Source organism: Notolepis coatsorum (assembly GCF_963971535.1).
Source record: "Notolepis coatsorum genome assembly, chromosome: 10".
NCBI lineage: Eukaryota > Metazoa > Chordata > Actinopteri > Aulopiformes > Paralepididae > Notolepis > Notolepis coatsorum.
In genome coordinates this window covers 4,003,728-4,008,927 of record NC_140174.1, presented here as the reverse complement: position 1 = coordinate 4,008,927, position 5,200 = coordinate 4,003,728, and the positions used below count along the sequence as shown (strand labels likewise).

At 42.2% G+C, this 5,200-nt stretch overlaps 1 long non-coding RNA gene across 1 annotated transcript; it reads right to left on the bottom strand.

Moving 5' to 3' along the window:
- Positions 1-1,605: 1,605 nt before the first annotated feature.
- On the bottom strand, positions 1,606-4,466 carry LOC311235997. The gene is made up of 3 exons (XR_014620190.1): positions 4,351-4,466; positions 4,056-4,184; positions 1,606-2,508 (listed from the first exon to the last, which is right to left on the bottom strand). It is a non-coding gene; the product is annotated as an uncharacterized lncRNA (long non-coding RNA).
- Positions 4,467-5,200: the final 734 nt, after the last annotated feature.

Below are 5,200 nucleotides of genomic sequence, written 5' to 3'. Positions count from 1 at the left end.
TGGGTAGGTGGGGCTGTACATTGGAGGGGGGGGGACACTGTACATTGGAATACTGACCTACATTTGACATAGAAACTGTTCATTGGAGGAGGTTGGGTAGGTGGGGTGGGGCTGTACATTGGAGGTGGGGGGGTTGGGTACATTGGAATACTGACAAAGCCATGCTTGGTCTTTATTTTACAACTGGGTTAGGACATTTGTAGGGGCCAGTTTTGAATTGCAGTCTCCCGTAGGTGTTCTTTGAGAGTGTTTCTGAAGGTGGGTAGTGATTCACATTTCTTTACAGCTTTGGGTAGGGCGTTCCACATTGTTGTGGCATAATTGCGAAACGTGTTTAGTCCCTTGTTTGAGCCGAATCTGGGTTTTACATGATTTGTGGAGCTCCCTCTGGTGTTGTGATCGTGGTATTCACTGACCTTTGGGAAGTATTTTGACATGTACATGGGTACCTTGGTCGTGTAGTGCATCTTGTAGACCAGGCCCATTGCAAGTTGCTGTACTCTGTCGTCTACTCTAAGCCATCCTAGGTTGGCAAAGTGGGCAGGGGTGAGGTGGGTTCTAGGAGTCAGGTCAAGCAGTAGTCTGACCAGTTTGTTTTGCGGTTTGTAATTTGGTTTTTAGTGCCTTTGAGGTGCTTTGGTACCATGAGGTGCAAGCATAGTCGTAGTACCCTTGAATGAGTGCTCCTGCCAGAGTCTTGAGATAACATTTCTAGGGGTAGTTATATTGACCAGAAATGAACATGGAAACAACATGTTAACTATATTCAAGGGAAAATATCTAAGTCAGTAGCAATATTGTATAAATGTAAGGATATATTAAACTACAAAGCCTTGCACATCATTTACTGCTCACTTATACTTCCTTACATTTCTTACTGTGTGGAAGTATGGGGGTCGACATTTAAAAATACAGTAAATCCAATAGTCTTACTGCAAAAGCGGGCCATTCGGAACCTTTTCAAGGCTGGTTACTATGAACACACAAATCCATTGTTTATAAAGTCTAATATTATGAAATTTAATGATTTGGTTTACTATAAAACTATGCAAATAATGTACAGAGCTAAAGCAAAGTTACTCCCAGATGGAGTGGAAAGGTTTTTTTCAATACATGAAAGAAAATATGATTCGAGAGATATTTGTAAATTTACTGTTCAAAAAGCTAACCGTCTCCGTGGTCAGCTTCCCTGATAAGGCGCTCAGAAGACGACTTTAGGAAACGTAGACTCTAGGGCTGCAACTAACGATTATTTTGGTAATCGACTAATCTGTCGATAATTTTTTCGATTAGTCGACTAATCTAACGATTATTTTTGTCATTCGATTAGTCGACTAATCTAACGATTATTTTTGTCACACCCTCAATCTCTGCTTCCTGTGGGCATGGCTCCTTCTCCAATGCATGTTTTATCTCACATGCTCAAGTCTGCACACCTGTGGATGTCACCCTGTTGTCCAGTCCCTCTGCCTTAACAGTTAACTTAACATAACATGATCCCATAGCAAATTAAAATAATGACTCATGAAACATTTGAATTTGGATCTTAAGCAACTTTAAATCAAAATGTATTTGAACAATACAACAATCACTCATAACAAGATAAATAAATGAAATAATACAAATGAAAGTGGAAGTGTTTAAATAACTAAAAAAAATATATAGCAGACTTCTTAGCTTAACATCCCAGGGAACTAATGGGATAACTGGGGATGTTGGTCAGGACTCCCTGGAAGAAGAGATCTTTTATCTCAATGAGACATTCCTGGATAAATAAAAAAAATAAAAATGTTGTTTGCTCCTGACAAGAGTCTCAAAGTCTGGGGTGATGGTAGACAAAGCAACTCCGAGGTCGTGCTCAATGTCCAATCTGTTCCTCTGCTTTGTTTTCAGCTGGACCAGAGCTGAGAAGCCACTTTTTTATTTTATTTTTTACACACGCATTCAAAATGGCCCGCGACCCACCAGTTGCAGTGGTTGCAATATCACAAATTTAACCACATAACATGCGCCCAGAAAAGCGGCATTTTTTTTTTTACTTTAACTTGAGGACTGCATACTTTTTTTGCAAAGCTTATCTATACTACTACTATACTTTATGCTTATAGCACATGCATAAGCCTGGTCTCTTTTGAAAGATAACATTCTGAAGTTTCGTACACAATAAAGAAAAATCACTTTTAGTGCTAATGAGTAACATAGGGCTGAACATGAGCTGAGAAGCCACTTTCACAAAGATAGGTAGTGCAAAAAAAAAAAAAGGCTAATCGATGCAAAAATTCTGCGTCAACGAGTTTTTATGATCGACGTCGTCGATTATGTTGACTAATCGTTGCAGCCCTAGTGGACTCTCATCTGGCAGCATATCTCGTCCACGTGGTCCTTCACCGAGCGCACCTTGGCCGTCACCGTCTCCTGAGGTCAGCGTTTTCAGCACACCGGCCAGCGCCTCCACCACAGGCTTCCGCTGCGCGTTCGCTGCTAACAGGTCTCCACGCAGGCCATTTACTGCAGTGGGGGGAGGGAGGAGGGAGGGAGAGGGGGTCGTTGGAATGGTTGTTTCGTTTATTTAGCATGTTCAAAAAAACATACAAAGAACAAATACAAGCGGCGTAGCGGAGATTGCGTTCGTCACCAACCCCGGAGCGGCTGGATTCGCCTGTTCGAATCCAGCTCACAGCTCCGGGGTTGTCACCAGCTTGGCTGGCCGTTCACACTAATACAATTGGCAGTATTAGAGGGTGGGAGAAGCTGGCGGGGTGGGTCCGGGTCGTTGTAAACAGCGACTCCTACAGTTCGGTCGGGGCGCCTGCTAAGCGCGGATAGGACCCGAGTGGGATAGTGTGATCCTTCCACACGCTACGCCCTCTCGGGGAGGATCCGCGCTGCCAGGTGAAAAGAAGCGGTTGATTGGCTGGACGTGTGTCGGAGGAAGCACGTGATAGCCTCCACTCTCCCAGATGATCTGACTGTGGGGGGTAAGTGCGCAGCGACCAGGAAGGGGATTGGGAATTGGCATACGACTAACATTGGGATGGGAGAAAATCGGAGGAAAATGGAGAAAAAAAAAAAAAAAAAAAAAAGAACAAATACAAACATGTTAAAGGATCAGTGCCAAAGCAGAGGCAGGAGACAGAGACCAAACGGGCCACGAGGAACCTCCACTTGAAAACAACATTAAACATTAAACATTTTCTCCCATCCCAATTTCGTATCATCCAATTCAACCCTCCCCTGTCACGAACGCCGTTTCTTGCCTCCCACAAGCCGGCTGCAATGTGGACTAAGTCATACATAGCACAAGTAACAGCAGTCACATCTTTTCACCTGCGCAGCTCGATCTCTCAGTGGCGAGGAGTAACGCGTGGGAGGCTCACGCTGCCCCCGACACTTCCTGATTCTACTGCGCAGGCGCACCAACCGACCTGTAGGAGTCGCTGTCCACAACGCCCGATCCCCACCCATCAGTTTCCCACCACCTAATACGGCCAATGTACAGTTTTGCTTGTACAATTGAAAGAGCAGATTTGACCCGATCCATAGATGTGCAATTTGGCTATAATAAGGTATAATAATAATAATAATAATAATAATAATAATAATAATAATAATAATAATAATAATAATAATAATAATAATAATAAGGGAGGTGTACAGTGTTTCCCCCAAACACTGTACACCTCCCTTATTATTATTATTATTATTATTATTATTATTATTATTATTATTATAATAATTATAATAATAATTATTATTATTATTATTATTATTATTATACCTTATTATAGCCAAATTGCACATCTATGGATCGGGTCAAATCTGCTCTTTCAATTGTCTACTGAAAGTACAGTTACTTTCTTATATAATGGATATGGCGCCACATTTTCTTATCGATTTGCAACACGGATTTTTGCTAAACGTTCACAGAAAGGTAGAAAAACAAGTCCTAATTTATGCCAATAACGTTCAGTTTTGTGGTAGATAAGTTGTCAAGTTGTCGGAGGGGCACACACACAGCGCGTACCGAACCGAAGGTCCCGGACAGAAACGGTTACCTAGCTTAGTTTCTTGAAGAGATGTCGTCGATACGCACTGCGCACGTGATGGCCCATGAATTCCACGTGCCCCGCACCAAATTCCATTTGAAATTGGACGGGGAGTTGCAGTTTGTGGTCCATATGAACCTGCAACAAACACTCTCCAAAATCAATACGCAGTCACACACATGTACAGTGAGAAGAAAAAAGGGGATGGGCATACATTTTCAAATAGTCGTTAATTTATTATTAAAAAAATTGAATAGTTGATCATATAATTGTCAAAATAAATAAATAAATAAAATGTCCCTACTTCATCAACTACATCAACAGTGTAATCCTGCCCGCCCAGCGCTGTCTCCTGCACACGCACCCAAATCCAACCAGGTCGAACCAAGAGTCAGGTGGAGCTCATGGTGGAAGTTGAGCTCATCATCCGGCGGCGGGTGGAAGGTGACGACCGAGTGATCAGTCACGTCACAGACCGGTGAAGAGACGGTGTCAATCATTAAATAATAGGGGTGTAACGGTACACAAATCCACGGTTCGGTATGTACCTCGGTTTTGAAGTCACGGTTCGATATTTTTTCGGTACAGTGGGTTTTCAATTGCTTTTCATTTATCTATTTATTTAACTGTATTAAACAATATAAAACGAATTGGCCATAATTGACTGCTGCTTACTGCTGTAACCTACTAATAACACTTAAGTAAATCTGAAGATTATTATATAGCAGACAGATGCCTTGGAGGATAAGTCGTGGACAACTGTAGCGTGTGCTTGTTTATACATAACCCCTTTCATGACTGTGATGCTTGAATACAGGGGCAGGGCTTGCATCACAGTCATGAAAGGGGCTAGTTTATATACAGAGCTGGTGGTATGACTTGCTGGCTGAAATACGGACGAGGGAATGAATGAAAACTTTATTAACAGATTGCAGAATGGGTACAATACAGTACGGCTCAATACACACAATTGTTAAGGGGATGCAGACCAGAGAAAGACTTTCGTCTTGTTTACATCAGGGTCCCCCATTTTCAATTCATAGTGCTAGGTAGCGGGGCTATATTACTTTTAACATGTGCTAATAAACCCAGTGTTCGACAACGGAGTATGGTCACAGATCTGCTGCTATAAAAACACATATGGCGTTTGTTAT